Source organism: Pinus tabuliformis, chromosome 6 (assembly GCF_031772625.1).
Source record: "Pinus tabuliformis cultivar Carrire ecotype Pingquan chromosome 6, CPIR1, whole genome shotgun sequence".
In the NCBI taxonomy this organism is placed as follows: domain Eukaryota; kingdom Viridiplantae; phylum Streptophyta; class Pinopsida; order Pinales; family Pinaceae; genus Pinus; species Pinus tabuliformis.
This window is the reverse complement of record NC_142292.1, coordinates 1,575,286,601-1,575,306,822: the sequence shown is the minus strand read 5'-3', so window position 1 is coordinate 1,575,306,822 and position 20,222 is coordinate 1,575,286,601. Positions and strand designations below refer to the sequence as shown.

Genomic DNA, 20,222 nt, shown 5'->3' with positions numbered 1-20,222 from the left:
AACGAAAAAGACAGCCATCTATGTACTTTAAAGCTAGAAAAAGCACCAGAATCAAGATGGGGAAGCCTCAGCCACCTTCAAAAGAACCCATCGTCATTGAGGATGCACCTACTATAACAAAGGAGGAATCTCCCTCCAAAATCTCCATCACTTACGAGAGAGGAAGTCCTAAGACCTCTACTTGGAAGGAAAGTATCAAATTAATGGACTCTAAAGCAGTTCTACAGGAGGCATAGACGTCTCTACAGGAGAAATTAGCAAAGCTCAAAGAAACTAGAAAACTTTAAAAGAAGGCAGAAGAACAGACCCAGGAGGAAGATAAGGAAAAAGAAATATCAGTGCCTGGACCTCAGCCTAACTTAGGCTCCTACTACAACCTTCGGGAATGTGGGAAGATCATCCCACAAAAGTTTGCAGTGCCTCTTTTCTTCGAGCTGGAAAAGGAAAGAGTCCAGACCCATACATGGATGCAGATCGAAAAATCAAAATGAGTTGAAGACATTGGGCACATGGAGAACAGGTTGACAGACATGGGCAAAGAATTGAGCATGATCAAGCATACAGAAAGCATCAAAAGAGCTCAATTATAGGAAGAAAATAAAATTTTGAAAAAGAATCTACAAGAAAGGGAACCTTAAGGAGGAAATGAGCTGTCAATATTAAAAGGATAGCAACAGAAAGAGGAACCCCTAGTAAACAGTGAGGCAACAAATAGACAACAACAAGAAGAGGAACCCTAGACGGACAATGATACTTTGATGTAACAACAACAGGAAAAAGAATCCTAGGCGGAAAATGAAGTATTGATTTTGAAAAGGTAGCTTCAGGAAAAGGAAGCCCAGTTATCCTGCATGGCCAGCTGGGCAATGGAAGCATTATAGTGCAGGAAACCAGCCAAATCATATACACTGTACCTCAAAAATCAGTGGCTCCAATTTCAGATTAAAACACTAGCCCAGAGGGGCACAATACCTTCTCAGGATTATGGCCAATTTATGCATTTGTGTGATCACAATTCAGCTGAGGGTAAAGCGAAGCTAGCAGATTTTTACCTACACAACATAGCACTTACTGACATGAATTTATGGGATCCAAATGCTACATTGGGAGATTTGCAACTAATGGCTATGGCTTCCTAGATGAGCCACGAAGAGAAGAGGGCAGTGGAAATCCAGAAAATGATGACAAAAGAGCTGAGTGAGCCCCTGATGATTAAAGCAGAACTAGCAGAACCCTTGGCTCTCATCTATGCCCACCAACACCTTGCAACCAATCCTCAAGTTGTCATTGACTATTTTGACAAGCAAGCCCAGGCTATTTCTCATTTCGAGGATATGGAAAGATTGTTTGACAATGACTGCATTCATGCCTGCATGAGAAGGTGGAATACATTGCCACATAGCCTAAGGATCAGGGAGTATCACTCCCCAAGCAGGATGAGCAAAGCCATGAGGAGAGTGCCCCTATATAAGCACTCAATGCAAAGCTTAAAGGCAAACTGGATTGGCCTTAAATTCAGTCCTCCATTGTTGCTAGGACTGTTAGAAGGAGTAAAGGAGGAGGAATAACAAAAACAATGGGAAGAAGTAGATAGGAAAGTAAGTTTCCATGATAAAGAGGAAGACATCACATCAGAGGCTTGGGATTTCAGGGAATTTGTCAGAGCCATTAAAGATGAAGAGTTAGATTAGTTGCTCAGAGGATGAGCAACCCATTCAGCAGGGGGGTGATGATCAGCCCCAGAAATGGGTAATTATATGGGCTCATTTGGCCTCTTATTTCGACTTAATCCACCATTCTCATTTATTTGTTGCATGTTTTTTGAATATATTTATGCTAATAGAGTGAACTGGGTTAGTCTCTTTGCCATGTAGTCTAATGAATGTTTTATGCAAATTCTTTTGGAAAATTTTGGACAAAGTCAAGGAATTTATGAGCAAATGGCAGCCAAAACTCAAGGAAACTAGGGAAGAGGATTTGTAAGGGGGGTGTCTCCTTCATTTATGACCCCTTCCCTCGAATCCTCCATCAGAAACTTGGAGTACAAAGGTCCACATTGATGATTCCAAGGGGCAGCCGAGTAAGTAAAGTAGGACTATTGTTTATCTTCAGTTCTAGGGAGCCGAGTTCCTTGATTTTAGGAGGACTACTGGAGGTCCCCATTTGTATAAATAAGGAGGCTTAGAGCCTCAACAGGTTAGGTAGTTATTAGTAGGTTTTTGCAATTTTGTGCAGCATTGTGTTCAGCTTAGTTTCGAGTTCCTGTTTAAGAACAATTTATGTCATGTAACTGCTATTTTTGATAATGAAGATGGAACAGTTTTTGAGCCAGCAATGATCTCTTTCAGAGGGCTAAAGCTCTTGGGTTAGGGCCCAACCCAATCTGCCCAACACCTCTTACTGTGTACTTATATGCTTTTTCTTCAATTCAAGAGTTAATTTATGTTGCATAGATTCATTTTACTTTGTTAGATTAGGTTGCTTTTTCTGCCACCAAAAACACAATTTTTTCTCTTCCATGCAACTGCTAGTGTGATAACTTGATTTGGAAAGTTGATATTGGTTCAGATTTAGTTACTTAGATAATTTCCTATTCTTTTCCCATAGATCTCTCTGCATACCTTTCTGTCATCGGTTACTTTTCAGCATTTTCTATTCGTAGGTTAGAAATTAGGTCAAGCTAGACAAAGTTCTGTTTTCATGGTATAGTTAGTTCTTTCTTTGGTCATTTTTGATAATTAAATGTGCATATCTCTTGTAGGAAACCTTAGCTAACCATACATCCATAGAACATCTAGCACCAGCTCACTTCTCATAGATTTCCCAACTCATTCGCAACATTTCCCCAATCTGCCCTAATTTCTATGTTTTTTTCCATAAAGCTGCTTTCTTGCCAATTGAACAAATCCAACCATCACGATGATTCTTAATCTTCCTTGACAAGTTCTAGACACCTCAACACCTCATCTAGCCTTCAGTTCCCCTTTCCCATCATTTTTCCACCTTCAAACCTCCAAAAATAGCTCTCACCCTCCTCCTATAGATCCTCCTGTAGATCCCCTGCAGCCTCCTGTAGAATTTCCTGTGAGTGATTTTTCAAAGTCTGATTGCTATGGAAGTCTCTAGAAGGGTACTAGGGGCTTCTTAGGACCTATCCACACCTTCCTCCACCTCTGCAAGAGCTGAATCCACCTTCCTTTTTCACCAAACCTCTACACAATCACAACCAGATAAATCACAAGCATAATAATTTCACATAAAAACACTCAAAAGCACAAAAAGATGCTTTCTTCTCATTTACTTTTAGGAGTAGCTTGAATAAATGCAATTTACCTTTTTTGTAGTTAGTGGCATTCATTTCTTCAGTTTTCATCTCTTTTCTTGCAAAAGTAGGGTTAATAGGTAAATTATGGTTTGCGAGGGTTTGTATTACATTTTTGTTTTCCTTCTCTTTCTGCAAATAGAATAGCCTCTGTAGAGTTAGCTTTCTTTCATCACAGTCAAGGCTTCTTCTAAGAACTCATAGAAGTTGGCTTCAACTCCTAGTGAAATTGCGCCAGCTGATCAAGTGACAGCTTGCAGTAAGAGCTAGTACCTCTGCATACAGCACCGTCGCTTCCAAGTTTGTTACGAACTACCAGGTTGATAAAAGTAAAGTAGGAAGCCCTAGGAGTTGTAGCATTATTGCTGCAATATCGATGCTCACCAATAAGCATTAAAGGAAAGGTATCATTGCTCAGTGATCATAGATTCGATCACTACACAATGGAATCTCTTCAGTTTTCCATATAGGTTTTCATAAAGTTGATTACCAAGTAAGTTTGAGCTAGAGACTATTCTCCTCACATTTTCATCTAGCCCATTGCTCCAGATATATGTGAAAAACTAGTTTGTCAAACCATCCACGTAAACAATTCATTCGCAGTTTGTTCACTAAAGGAAACCTAATTGGAAGCAACCCTCCACAATAGCTCTAATGAATCTATAAAAGTAATCAGTCATATTTCTTATCTTCATCTCCTTTAAGTTATATTTGACTATTAGATATTTGAAGCCATATTGAAGGTATTCCCAAATTTTTTATTATGTCAACCATAACATCTCATTAAGACATAGTCTAAGATGTACAATTAGTAAACATATCTGAGATTTAATTTTGAAGTTGTACTATGAATCCTCCAGCCTCAAGGTTTTTTCTAAAATCGACTAAAATTTATTGGTGTCATATTTCCATGTATTAAACATTATAATTAGGTCACATCCTTTACTATGACCTAATAATAGTCAAACTCATTTTACTAATCTCTTGGTTGGCATTATTCTCTACCTGACACCAACCATGACAAGATGTGACCTAGTAATAGTCAATCCGAAAAATCCAAAATAATGCTTTCACTACCCAATAGTATGGCTTGACAAAGTCAAAGAAAAACATTGTTGGTGCCCCCTTATTGTCCTTACTATTTTAGTTTTATTTTCTTGAACTATTAAATGATAGTCAATGTTTCTAAATCGGGATGTTCATATTTGAGCTTCCACTAACCCGACTTTCCTTGAATATTAATTTATAAATTTAATCCTGAAAATTCTAATATCCAATTTGGATATGATCATTTCTTCCATGGGAATCTCGATTCTTGGTCCACATTATGTTTCTTTATATTCACTGGAGTCATAATAGTTGGTCTTTCTTTCATGTTCATATAAATTGAGTCTAATTGACCAAATATACATTCTTATTTGTGTCCCTGCTTCTATGACTTCAATTTGATTAACTAAATTACAGAGATATACAAATAACCAAGAACCAACACTAACTTATGAATTTTTATTAATATCATATTCTTAGTCTCACAAAGATAATTAAACTGTTGTATAAAACAATCCTAGTTAACTATTTTCTTAACAAATATTCAAATATTCATTACTAACTATGCATTTAACATCAATTTCAAACTAGACAATTGATGATAAAATTATTCATCATTGAAGGATGATTATGATTATGCTCCTCTTTTGGGTTTTGACCCTTGGACATGATAGCTGGGGAGGATATTTCTCCTGTACTTATTTTCCACATGATATCAATCTTATATTCTTGGAAAATGCTCTATATCTTCCTTTATTTCCATGCCATGACCACTGTCAAATATAATTCCAACCACTATTGCATAGAAATTATAATCACACTCCTAAATCCCAATATCATGTTGGAGATTGAGAAGATGTAGGATCCTTTTGTCTATCTAATGCATGTGATCTGATTATTACCATCCAATTTCATAAATTAAATCCCATAATTTCTATAACAAATACTAGTTCAATTTATCTTATACTACATAAAAATCTGACTCGATAAAAAATTACCCTCAAAACATTATATCATTTGATAAATAACAAATGAAACTATCAAACTCCAATTTTTCTTTTGAGAAATTGGGCATTTCAAAGCCCATACTACAAAACTTTCAACAAATGAGTATCTCTGATATTATGAATGTGACAATGAAAACAGTTGAAAACCACTGCATTTCTGCCCAAGCTATCTCCCTACATGAAGGCACAATCATATATGCCTGTATGGAGGCACAAATAGATTCATGCTATACAATCACTCAGTCCAACTGCTTAAAACCAAATGAAGCAATCTCTTCAGCAACATCTACTAACTCTTCAACTTCAACTTCTTCTATTTCATATTCCTCTTCTTCATCACTAGGCTCTCCATCACGTAGTTCATGCCTATATAGCTTCTCTTCCTCATGAAGATGTTTCCATTAATTAATCCATACTCTCCACTCCTCTTGCAATCTCTTATGTTTCTCCCTTTCTTTCTCACTCAACAACAATGAAACATCCTAGTCTTCAGCCTCATACTTCTTGCTATACTTTTTCAAATTATTAGAAATCTCCTCCTCTTTCTCTGGGCTTAGAAGAGAGGGTGGCCTTGGATGCCATAATACCTTATAGAAATGATATTTGGGAATATGGTACTATAGGTTTCCCTTAAAATACCATATATTAAAACCATTTTCCATTTGATGAACAATTGTGATTATTTCTGCAGCACACCTTTCAATGGGATCCCACTCAATATCAGTTACAATAAAATATTCACTAGTTGCAATTATCTTAAGTTCATCAAAACTGTAGAATTCAAGGAGACCATTTAAGGTTTTGATCCCTACAAGAATAATAAATTATCCAACGAGGGACCAATAAAAGGAATTTTCTTGTTTTCCTTTAATGGTAGCCAACTTGGAAACCCGTCCCACATTATTAGGGCTCCTCATTGAATAGAAACTAACATCTGGCCTGGGTCCATCCCCATGGATAATAGCAAACCTGTGGCCTTTGGGCTCCCAAGCAAATGCAATGATCTATTGAAATTGTAGTGTTGGCATTGATGTCAATAGGTCATGGCCATGGTCATACTTTTCATATGCATTTGTGATGGATGTTTGGCTTAGTTCCCTATTAGTTGGCATTGATGTATTGACAGTGAGATGGTTGTGCTGGCATTTATGTCAACTCTTGAGGTCATGCACTTATGTCAACCTCATGATGATGTAGCTTGATTGTAGCATGCTAGTCATGGAGGAGTTGGCATGTGTTGGCATGTGCATTTATGGAAATTTCATTCTTGTTTTTGATGTTTCTACAGGTAGAGGATGTTGCTATAGGTTGATCATGTAGATCTACATGTGATGGTGATGGTTCACGACACACTAGTTGAGTTGTCAAGTAGGTCTTCATGTCTATTATTATGAGGATGGATTATGGTAGTGATGTGATGGCTTCATGATGGTTCTATAGAGGTTTCCAGGTTTGTTCAGAGGTGTTTTAGCTTGTTCATAGATTTGATAGAGAGTGGAGGGCTTATTAGCACATTATCCAACCTTGTTTGTTGGCCTTCTAGGTCAACTTGGTAGTGACACTTGGGATACATGTTCGTTTACATGCATATATGTCAGAGGCCATGTCATAGGTCTTCAGCCTAGTACATATGCTAGAAAAGCTGATCCAACAAGTGGCAGAGGTTCTGAGTTGAAGGCTTGATGTTTTCCATCATCCTTAGCCACAGTCTCATGGATCCAAGCCTATGGGAATGACTGAAAGGCTCTAGTTTCTGGAATACAAGCGTATGGGAGTGGCTATAGGCATCAATTTCATGGATTCAGTGCTACGAGATTGATTGAGGGATTTCACGACATTTTCTACTCATTCCTTGTGTTGTTCAAAAGTAAATTAGCAAGGAAATTCCTAGAGACTTCCAAAATTATTTGAAAGAGTCGAAAAAGGTTTAAAAAGTTCCTCTCATGATGTGATTGAATTTAGTGCACAAGTATTGATTTTAGTGTACTGATTTGGTCCAATTTGTGCACCTTTGGTACTATCTCCAAGCTTAATTTTTCCCTACATGTTTTATATACTTGATCTTGGAGTTGTGTATTGGTTGATTGTGAGTTTATGTTGTGTGTTTGTGTGGAAGAGAAGGTTGCATAGAGTGTTGATTCTTCAGACCTTGAGTAGAGCATAGTTCCTTCAGTCTATGAGTGTTATTAACTAAATAGTGAGTAGATCTGAAGCATGTATCAAAGTAGATCATAATTGAAGTTGTTGGGGTAGAGCTTGATTGGAGAGTTTATTATGGTTTTGGGTAGTGTTTTTATGTTGCTGATTCTCACACTTGTTTTCTATAGGAGCTATTAATGCATTTGGAACATAGTCATAGTGTCTTATGATGTTATTTGTATTATGCAACATTATTTTGTTGTGAGGATCTGATTGTTTCAGATTTATGTGGACACTATATTTTCTAGTTTAGGAATATTTTTTCTTGTGGTATTTCTATTTTGATTTGATGATGTCTTACTACTGAGATCATCTATGCAGAGTTGAATTATTTTTTATCCTAGTGTCTTCGAATCTAGTTTGAAAATAGATGAAAGGAGGTCTGCATTATGGAGAGGAGAAGTGACTTCATAAGAGAGGAGCAGGGATATCGAAGCTTCAATGAAGGTAACAATTTCTCAATCCAAAGGTAGTTGTATAGTGCAATCGGAGTTGGGTGACAATCGATTGGTCATGGTGGATTTTAGCGGATGGTGGTCCATAGATATGTAGAGAACAAAGTCTTCTGATTTGATCAATAGTATCAAGTCTCCTAGCCAATTGGATTTGGCATTATGTATATGATGTTGAGTATCCATGCTGATGCGAGTTAGAAAGCTATGTAAAATACTAATTGCTTAACTGATAGAAATTCAAAGTAGAGCATAAGCAACAAGAGTGGTTTTTCTCCTAGAAGGGTTTTCACCATAAATCTTGTGTCTCATGTGTGATTGATGTGATGTACATGTTTATTTTTTGTAGTTGCTTATGGTTTCGAGTTATTTTTATGTGGTGGACATGCTATGATGATTAATTATATTTTTCTTACATATGCGTGATTTAGTAATTGAAGTTTGAATTGATTATATATATATATATATATACATATACATATATATATATATATATATATATATATATATATCACACTACTAATTCACCCCCCCCAGTAGTACTCAAAGGTTTCCAACATGATCTTTTCATTCTTATTCTCTAATTCTGGAACCTCTATGGGGATATCTCTTTCATTTATTCAGAAAATTTCAAAACCTAAGTATGTACTTTTGTTTGTCTTTGTATATCAATCCACTTTGATTTCTATGTAGTCCCCATACTTTGCTAATAAATTTTACAATCACTTACACCGGATAGATTTTTCTACCTTAGTTATTCTGTTCCATGGATTTTTACAAGACTCACTTTTGTAGGTTTCTTACCACCACCTCCATTTGGAACAAACAAGGTTAGTATTGGATATATTGGTTACCAACTGAAATCCTTTATATTTTCAAAGTTGAGGGACTTCTTGTCTAGTAATTGTATCTGTTTCATAAACATTGATGCCATTTTTCCCAATGTGGGAAAAGTATTTTTCATCTCTACCACGAGTCTATATCAATACAAGCCAAGGTAGACCAATAACATCACTAGTTCCACGAGTTGAAAAATCATCAACACTTCCTCTAAACTCTATCAATAATTTACTGGTCCTCACTTCTAAAATGTTAAGGATAACCGTCTCTATATCTAAAGGATTATTTGGCTTGTGGTTGTTGTAAGTAACCAGAAATATTTCACCAAGATAAAAATATATCAACTTGACTTGTGGCTGTGCAAAGTGCTTCAGAAATTTAAAGGTTGTAACACCTCCCTAAATAGTTATTCCCTACAGGTGCATTGTTTCCAAGTATGTTCCAAGAGATGATCGTTAGACAAAACTTTTAGTCTAGTATCCATGGTGGTACACAAGATATAGTTTGAGATTTCTAGGATCATTCCAATAAATTTTTGTGTCAATGTTCGCGTTGATAAAAAATTGATCACGTCCTTTGTCATCTATTAGCCACTGTTGTAAATTTTCCCTAGGTGTATATGCCTTTGTTTCTAGAGGAATCCATTTGTTTGATACTTTAATATATTTGTAAAAATCATCAAACATATTAATAATCAATATGTGGGATATGTCTAACTTATACCCATTTATTCAATATTTAGTTGTTTGTGATACCCGAGGGGTATTGTATTCTATTGAACAATATCTTTGAGTCTTATGGGTTTCGTGATGGATCAACATACAAATCCCCCTCTCCCTGATTATACCAATATTCCCAAAGATCTTGCGGAAAACACTTTTAAGTTTCTCAAGCTTCCCTAGAGGAACAATTGGGAGATTGTTTACAACTACAATGTTACCGAACCTAATCTCAAACTCTATTGAATCTTCCTTTTCGTCCTCAACCTCACTTTTGATGCTGAAATCTTCACCCAAAGGAAGTTGTATTGAATCCAAGTCAACATTGTAAAAATGGATTTATTTATTTATTTATTTTGTTTTTTATTTTTATTGTTGACACAATGGGGAGGCACTGACACAGGAATCTTAATGCTCCCCATATTTCATTCTAATCCCATTTTTAATTGTTGGACTCAATATCAAATCCGATATGAGGGTAGGAAATACATGTATAGCTAAAGAAATATGTGATTATTTTTAGACGCGGAGCACTTTTAACTTATCTTAGTACAGGTTGGTGAGTGATCTCCATCTATTTAAGCATTTAAGAGATCTCAAACAACCCCTAAGTAATTTATTTTTAGTGTATAATCTAAGTACTTACACATAGATTAACGTAATAGGGTAAATGATCTCCAGTTATTCAAGATATTCCTAACAACGCCTTGTTAATGGAGTTTTAAAGGTCGAATGTAATTGTTCACACACAGATTACAATCACAACTATGATCCCAATAGCATGTGGGAAGCCAAGAAAATTGAGATCTATAAATCATAGTGATTTTCCATGCATAGCTATAGTTTTGAAATTTAAAATGGATATTACAAAGGGAATGATGGAAGAGTGTAAAATAATGAAAGCAATAAATTTTAAATACATATGGGATTCTAAATCTTTTTAATTTTTCTATTATTTTTTAATAATATATATGTGAATATGTTTATAAATGGAAATGGTAGATGGATCTCCTTTTGACATCAATATGTGTTCCACTGTGGGGTTGGACTAGGAAAATCCAGCCAATTAAAAATATCTATTTTCTCCATCCTCCTCTGAATTGAAAATTGACACGTGGTTTTGAGTTCCCAAGCCCACATGGGTGTAGGTCCTTCACCATCAGTAATACTCATTATGCCCCCTTCACCACCAGAAATACTAGTTTAGGCCTTAGGCATATCATGATGAGTGAGATTTCCATGCTCATCAAGCAAGGTTTCATCCAAGATAAAACCCTCACAACTAACCGCAATACCAATGGGATCCTCTAATCATTCAAAATTCATCCCTTCTCAAGGTTTCACCAATGATGGACTCGTTCCCTTCTGCTTATGCATTGTATTCCTCTCTCAGTTACTGGAAATTTAACTCTGCCTTTAATGCTAGCCTGTTAAACCCTTTCTCCTCCCCACCTTAGATAAGATTAGATTTCAACATTATTTGAGATGATGTTTAATGAAAAATAAATGTTTCCAAGCATTCCAATAATTCAAATGGAAACACACACATTCAATATTCTAGCACTAGCAAGAAAATACCCTCTTTAACATCTATGAAAGATATGAAGTTCACTTTGACCTTTGTGCATGGCAGGAAGATGTTGATGTAGGAACGTGTTTCTGCCAATCTGGGAGCTGCAACATTGGTATCTAATCTAAGGATTGTAATTATAGTGATGTTAAGTTGACATTAAGGTCCAAGGGTCAATTCTTTGTGTAAAATACAAGTGGAAAAAATAAGACTAATGATATTGACTAAGGTCACGGGACTATTTTTTACCAATGGGAGCCAATTTGGCAAAATGGGGTCTGAAACCTTCGGGGAGAATTTTAACGCATCAAATGACATTTTTTTGGGCATAAAAATTTGTGTATTTCACCTTGTACATTATTCTACACGCAAATACCTTTCAAATGATGCAAGAATTGGGTCACTCAGAGTCTGTATGTGAACATTATGCCGCTCATAAGCTAACCTTCCTATTTTCACCACCATGGTTGGAGAGGATACTGCATCAGCCCAAATAATTCATGGAAAAGGGCTAGCCACGTGTTTTTTATGTAAAAGACTCTATAAGAGTCTATATTGTAACATCAATTAAGAGTTTACGTAGTGAAACTTAACCACTAATAGGCTATCAGTTTGTGTTATAACTAGGCCATTAGGAGGAAGAGGCATTTCCATTCTTTCGAGATAATTTTGTTACATAGATCAGTAAAGATAGCCAAGAGAGATAGGAGGTAGAGCACATAGAGAGGATTTGTTATTGTAGTAGCCCATGGGCCACACATCCTACCTATTTGTACCTGCAACCATATTTTGAGACAGAGAAAAAGACCGAAGGAACCTCACATTCCAGCTGGGATTTCCCCCAAAAGTGTTTCCCAAAGAATGTATTATGCCTTATATGTGTATGTAAACATAACAACGACTCTTGAGTTTCCCCATGACTTTACAACTTACAATACTCTTGGGATTCCATATGAATTTTCATATTCTTTATATGAATCTTTATATTCATGTGTGTCTCTCCACATTCCACATGTGTCTCTTGGAGTTCATTACATTGGACTCATTACAAAAGACAAAATACATATTGGTTGGTGGCTACATAAGACAAAATTTCTAACGAGACAAAATAATTTCATAAAGATAGGCTAGTTGCTTCTTCATGGAGTTAATTCGTTATGTAAGAATTCCATGCTCTATATTTTGTAATAAGGACTTTGATCCATATTGGTAGTTCGATATTAAACTACATGTTCACCTCAAATTATTTAGTTAAGACAAATTTGGAGCTAGACTGCACATTTTTCCACAACCATGACATCTTCATGTGAATCTTTGTTGGTGTGATGGCATACTCTGGAATGGTGTTATTAGGAATCTCCAACTCTTACTTATTTGATATGTTCGATATACTGCTTTAATTCCTGCATGATAACTTCCTTGTTCCTTTTCTCTCCATTCAGTCCCACTGAAGGCATCTTGTGTTTCTATGCCAGGGACTCTAAGCCATGACACAACCAGTTGTTGGTAGGCATATTATGGGTTTTCTGCTTACTGAGATGAAGGTAATTCTAACTATGAAGCCTTATTTATACTCTTTCCAACTTAGTGTAAACATTATCCTTTCAAGCCAATTGCAGAGGAACCTCTGGATATTTAGCATCCCAGTCTTATATCTAATCAACAACTCTGCTTGCCACCTTTAGGAGCTTCAATATTTCTTGTGATTTCTTATGAATGCCCATCGTAGGTTCTTTTACATCATGTAGGAGAATTATCTCATCATACACATGTACCATGGTGTCTTCCATTGGCCCCAATTCCTCTTGTATGGTTTATTTCCATTCTCCTATGTTATGCTTGCTGGAAAACAAATGTTGATTTTATGTTGTAAGATGCCCAACATGTCACTTTTTTGTATCCAACTCTTTCCTTAATCATGTATTTCCACTTAAAATATACTCTGAGTTATCTTTTATTTTTGTGAAAAAATAACATTGGCTTCCATGACTTCCCATGGGTTTCTTTTTGTATTTGTTGTGATCACCTTTTCAGTGGATACAAAGACTAGATTCGGCTGATCATTAGGGAAGAATCTTTGTTTTTCTTGCATAATCCTTTTCTTTAACTGGTTGAATGTAACATTATATATCTCCATGATATTTTCCTCAGGTGGAGGTGTGATCCCCATCTCAACAAATTCGATATGGAAGCCTATGCAGGGATTTTCTACTAGAGGACCCAACTCATCATTGATCAATTTGATGGAAATATCATCCTTCAATTCAACTTCTATATCTTGGGTCATCCATTCTTCTTCCATTCTTTGTGTTTATTCCTCCTCCTATAACTGACTTTTTTCTCTTCTTCTAATCCCCTTCTTTCCTCTTCTTCTTCTTCTTCCTTTATAAGCAACTCCTCCTCTTATCTTTTCTCCTCTTACTCCTGCAGCATCTTTTCCTCCATATACCTCTTCTCCTATTTTACCCCAACGTCTCCTTTGTTCAATGGATGAACCTTTCATTTTCTGCTACTTTATTTTCCTTGATCATGCTTTATCCTCTTCCTAGGAGATGGGGTGCTTTCTTGAACGGCTACTACTTGTGGTGCCTCATGTATCTACATTTCCTAAGTTTGTGGGACTTGAGAGGGACCAACTTCAATTTTTGGGTGTGTTTCATGTTTTACGTTATACCAATTCTTCACTTTTTCATCTTCTATAGTAATGATTGGTACATATGCCCAAGTATAACCTATCATGTTGTAATGTGCTCGGTACACTTTCTGTGGATCATATCAATGAAAGATTCTGACTCCAAAGCTCAAGCACTTTAATTCTTCAATTTCAGCATCGGCTGCCTTAAGGATTTTTAGTTCATACATCCTGATCCTCAAAGGAAAAGTGGGCCAAGGAGCCTGCTTTATCCTATGCAAATGTCCTGACAATCAATTTTTCAAATGATAGGAAACCTCTTGTAGGACCACCTTGTTAGTCATGTATCACTGCATAAGATGGGGAGAAGTTTGGCACCAAAAACATCTAATGTATGTGACATCTGATGCAGCAAACCAATCTACGATATCGTGCAATGCCTCCATATGGACGATCATGCAAGGAGGATTAGGCTCAAAGATTGTGTAAAATATGACTGCGAATAAATGATTTTCTAGCCTATCATATGCTCCTCTAAAACTAGATTCTAACAACACCATACAATTTTAGTAGATTGGGAACTTGTTCTGCGGGGTTCAGTTCCAATACATCCCTTGAAACTCATACTACGCACAAATCCCATCTAGAAGGTATGCTGACATGTAAAACTTTGGTGCCTTATTTTCTCTTAGAGCCTCTTTGGCATGTCCAACCTATCGCTACAACTCAAAAGAAAGGATGTCTACCCAATTGAGAATCTTACCATGCTTAACAACCAAATTAAGGAGAAATATTCACCTTTCATAAAAAAATTGCATTCTTTCACTCATGTGGTCTCCAACACACAGAAATATGATATCAATATCCATCTCTCCATATCTTAATTAGATAAACTGCTCTCCAATGGTTTTGAAATTTGGCAGGCTTGTGACACCAAGACTTGATGATATCACTTGTACCAATATTTGTCCATCTAGTGTAGAATTTGTTATTAAAATATTCTATAGGATTTAGCTTTTTATAATATGTATGCATGTCATCTCCATAATAGGTGGAAATCTCACCACTTCTTTCACTATGGAGCATCAGGTCTGAATTGTCCATGTAAGATAAGATCCACTCAATTGCCTCTCCATGAGGAATGACTAGAAACTTGCATGCAATCCTGTCAATTTTGGACTGCTTTATTTTAATGTAAACTTCACTATCTTCCAAGCCTTGAAGGAAATCCTTTTCCATCAAAACATCTTTGATTTACTTCTACGTGATGTCGACAAATTTATCTTTGAAGCATTGTGTATCAGTGAGTATCGAAGAGGGCAGATTTACAACCTCCACTACTTCATCTGTAGTGGCCTTTGAGACTTCTTTTGATGCTACTTGGCAGGTAGTATGAGGCATCGTTACAACTGATGATGAAAGTGTAATAGGACTAGTAGTTGGAACTATTGTACGCGGGATCACACTCATAGCAACAAATATTACCATAAAGAAATCTGAAATCCTCTATCTATTATAATAAGTAACTACTCAAGTTGTGTTCAAAGAGTGATCAAGAGATGTTAATAGCATGTGGTTGTAAAAAACAATATAGAAGTTGCACTTGGGGACCAAATTTCATCAGGATAAGAGAGGGTGCACTATGTGTATTTTTTAACCCTGTACAGAAACTACCTAGAAACAAATTCTTAAAAAAGAAAATAAATAATGGTGAGAACATAAAACATAAAACAAATATACAAATAAATTTTCCCCTAGATCCAATGACTAGGACTACCATATTGTTTTTTCAAAATATTCCTTTCAATCTTGTAATACATATATATACATGTTGAATCATTCATAAACCCCAATCCATAACCCTAGATTAGTGCATAACCATAATTCCCTTGACCTAATCTACAAAATACCATGGGAATAAAACCATCATGCTCAAAACCGTGTACAAAGAACATGCACAAAAGCATGGGTAGGTCTGCCCACCATATTTGGGTCTACCCCGCATCTTTAGGAAAGCATAAAAAAAAAAATCTCGAGGTGCTACCCGAGACCCCATATAGGGGGGTTACCGCCCCCCTGTAAACAACCCAGCAAGGGGGGTTGTCATCCCTCCTATGACCCTTTCGCTGAACTCAACGTAATGTACAATCCGTGGAAAGAATATAACACACACCCAACACTATGAGAGAAAGTCAAGTAATTGAAGGCTTCAAGGTGCACTACTGTAGTCATGCAAGAGAGGGAGAGAGACTAAGGGCACAGGGTGCACTATTGAAGCATGAAGGGAATCTTTCGTGGCTTCGAGGTGTGCTCATGCACTCAAGGAGGCCAAGTAGGGTGAAGGAGTTAGGATTTGAGCCTTCTTTGTGCCCTCATGCACTCAAGAGGACCTAGGAGGGTGCAAGGCCAATTATTGATGCACGAAGTGATGAATTTTCATGGGTTTGTGGTGTGCTCACGCACTCAAGAAGGGTGAAATTATTTGTGTCAAAGAGGTATGCTCAAGAGGAGACCTAGGCATTTTTGGGCACATTCTTCCAAGACTATTAGGCCTTCATTTCTAGAAGTGCACTATTATCATGAGACCCAATATTGCAGCAAGGATGTTGCAACTCCTAGGGTGACCAACTTTACTTTATCAACACGGGGTTCATACAAACTTGGAGGTGACAGTGCTATATGCACAACATACGAAATAGTCTACTCTTGTCACTTCTCAACTGGAGGGATACACCACTAGGTTTTCTCAAACCTGTCTTCTATTGACTAGAGGGAGGTTAACTAATGACAATGAATGTAAATCTATAGCTAATTTAGAAAGTAAATTCTTGCCTATTTTAAGGAAATGAAAGTGTTGAATAGAAGGTTCTAGGAAATGACATGAAATTACCTAGCTAAGAATTAACATGCATTACTTGCAGAAAAGACATAATTTAACCTTGCATTCTATCATCTAGCTATATCGACTAAGTAGGCATGGAAATGATCCTAACATTGCTAGGACTGATGTATGCATGCACTAGCTAAATATTCTAGAAAGGAGTCTTTTGGTTTTCAATTTATAAATGTAAATGTTAAGCTAAACAAATTGATCTTTTGAAGGGGAGGAAGGTATGGGAAAAATGGTCCAAAATGGAATTGTAGGTTATGGAGGTCAAGTTGAAGGCCAACCCTAGGATCTGATCATCATTTCTACCCCAAAACAGTCTAAAATAGGTTGCTACAGGGTTTTATGTAGTTACTATAGGATTTCGTGTAGTTACTACAAGATGTCCTATTTTACTACAGGAAAGTTAGTTGAAATTTATAGGAAGGAGGGAAGGTGAAAGGAAGTGTTGGGAAGGTGTATTATGGTGGAATAAGGTATGGGGAAGGTGCACACTGCCCAAGGATCAACCCAACTCTTCAGGATGGTTGGATTTTCTCAAGATGGTTGTCCACAGTAGCTACAAAACAAAAACCTGAATTAGTGATTGGTAGGATTTGGCTTGAGATGGAGAAGACTTCGATGAGGCTTGTGGAATTAGTTCCTCCCTATAGATCATAAACTCTTGCAACAACACATATTCATTTCTTCATTTATGTACAACTTTATGTAAATGTGGAAAAGAGATTTGAATTTTAGAAACTAATTTATTGATGGTTAATTGATTAAATATATGGAATGGAATGCTTTCTAATCAATAGAAAACTCAAGAAAACAAAATGAAAATTGTAGGTGCATCTATGAAATCATCAACGATGATCTACTCGACACGAAATCCTAAGCTATGTAATAACCAAAAGATAAATCTGTTTTTGGGGCTGTGAGAGTGGGGCCCTCAAAACATGATCCCATGAGGGAGATGAGGATCAAGCCACTGTCACAAAATTTTTTGAAGTATTTTCTTTCACTACTATAACATTGATCTACCTCTCCAACTAATGGAAGAAAAATTAACCAATCATTCAATGACTTGTAAATTAAAGAAAGAAGAGATAACTTCAGCAGCTAATCTATGATTCTAATCTAAGAATACATGTAGAAAAGTAGGAACCTCTGCTGCTAGGGTTGGGTCCTAACCCAAGAGCTTCATCCCTCTGAGTCAACTCAGTGCTGGATCAAAGAAACCCTTTTAATTATCACCAAAATTTCAGAAAAAAACATGAGAATAACATCCATAATATCTTAGCTCAAAATTTCCTCTTAGCTACAATAAAAAGTCGAATCCTAATGAGGCCCTAGGACTTCTTATTATACAACTGAAGCTACCAATAACTTCCTTAAAATTAGGGAGGCTTGGCTTCCAAACTCGAGAATTACTTGTCTTCAATTATCACTGGCTTGGATACTAATGAACTCGATGGGATTGGCTACTTGTAACTCCAAGATGATGAGATATGGTGGAGGACTCTTTGAGTGATTTAGGAGTTAAGGAGGGAGACCCAATCTCCTAAAATCCCTCTTGCTTCTCCACTTCGAGTTCCTACACTTAAATTAGCGCAAAACTGCTCCAAAACCTCCAATTACTGCCCATTAGGCCACATGACATAACATCTCACCTTTACCCTTCTCACTAAGAAAAATATAATAAATTTTGTATATAAATGTTAGAAAAATTGATTTTAATAAACTGGAGAGTGGCATTAAGGCTGATATAATTTACTTATTGATGAGCCTCATCATCACCCCCCTACTGAAAGTGTTTCACATTCTCTAAGCAACTTAGTCTATATCCATTTCTTTCATAGCTCTTGTGGCCTCTCTGATATCCCAAGCCTTTGTTGATGGAGTTTCCTCTTGTGGATAAAACCCTACATGTTTCTCTATTTCCTCCCCCTTTTTTCTTTCTCTTCCTCCTTTATAACTTCTAGCATACCCAATAGTAAGGGTGGACTGAGTTTCAAACCAATCCAATCGATTTTGAGTCTCTGCAGTGCATTCTTATAAAGTGGGGTCCTTTCTAGTTCATATATCATCCTCTCAGAGGAATGATACTCTCTGATCCTTAGGCTGTATGGTTGGGTGCTCCATCTCCTTTAGCATGCTTCCAAGCTTTCATTCCCCAACAAAATCAAGGTGTTCTCAAAATGTGTGACTGCTTGTTCTTGTGTAGCTAGGTATCTTGGTGCAAGTTGGGGATCATTGGAGATGATGTTTTGGGTGCTACTGAAAGCCATTGAATTTATGGCTCTCCTCGACTGTAAAGGGGCCCCCTTTCTTATCGTTCCAACACTCTCTTCACCTCCTTAGCCCTGGCGTCCTCATGACTCATCCATGATGCAAGGGCGATTAGTTGTAAGTCCCCTAACATTGCATTGGGGTCCCACACATTCAATTCTGTTAAGGCCAAGTTCTGCAAGTATAATTCAGATATCTTGGCCTTATACTCTAGGGTTCTCTTGTCACGTAGTTCAATGAACTACTTATAGTCAAAGAAAGGCATAGTTCCATGTTGTGCTAGTTTCTAGATCTAAAATTCTAGCCATTGATTCTTGGGGTACAAGGCGTATGATTTTGGTGGAACCTTACACTGGAGTGCCTCCATGGAGAGGTTTTCCATGGTGTTCAATTGGCTCTCTTTCTCATGTAACTTCCTCCTTATCCATGTGTTTTCTACCTCTAGTTGATATCTCATAATTCGTTCCCTGTCTCTTATCTTACTCAAATCTCTGCCCATCTCTACTAGTTTCTCATCTATATGGCCCATATCCTCTACCTTCTTTGACTTGGTGATTTGAATCCAGTGATGTGTTCTTCATCTCTCTTTCTCAATCTTAAAGCAGAGAGGGATGGAAAATTTATGTGGTATTACTCTGCCTCCCTCAATGAATCTGTAATAAGAGCTCAGGTTAGATTGTAGGTTAGTCTCCTACAGCTCTTGGAACTCTCCCTTAGATTTCTATGGAGAATTTTCCCCCTCCTGCACTTGTGTTGTTGTTTCCATGCCTTCCCACTGTCCTTGTTGTCCTTCCTATTTATTTTTCTATGTTTCTTGTAGTGTTGACATAGTTTCTTGTAGGATTGTCTGGGGATCCTATAGAAGGCTTTTTCCTTTCTGAAATGGGGTCAAAGGTGTCTTTTCTTGATTTTTTGATTCTGACATAGTGACAGGCCTCCTAGCATAAGAGATAGGAGACTTTAGTGAAGCTTTTTTCTAATGTGCCCTCTTCACCTTTTATTTTGAGGGAAACTAGGTTTTCATTCTCTTTTGGTGAGTCATCAATTATGATTGGAGTCTTGGTGGGTGTTTGTGGTTTCCCTTGTTTGATCCTAATGCTCCTACCTATCTTGAAATAGAGGGGATTTTTCCTCTGTCTTTTCCCTTTTGAGTTGATAGGTGTGCTCCGGGAATTCAAGGCAGAAACTGCCTCCCTCTTTATGGGTTCAGGAAACAACCTTGGAGATTCCTCCCTTTCCTTGGTATGTTCCTTAGGGATTTCTTCTTCCTTAT

The 20,222-nt window shown here is 36.9% G+C and overlaps 1 pseudogene; it reads right to left on the bottom strand.

The window, feature by feature from the left end:
• Nucleotides 1-5,615: 5,615 nt before the first annotated feature.
• LOC149264811 (eukaryotic translation initiation factor 3 subunit B pseudogene) lies at nucleotides 5,616-19,478 on the bottom strand (annotated as a pseudogene).
• Between the last annotated feature and the right edge of the window lie 744 nt (nucleotides 19,479-20,222).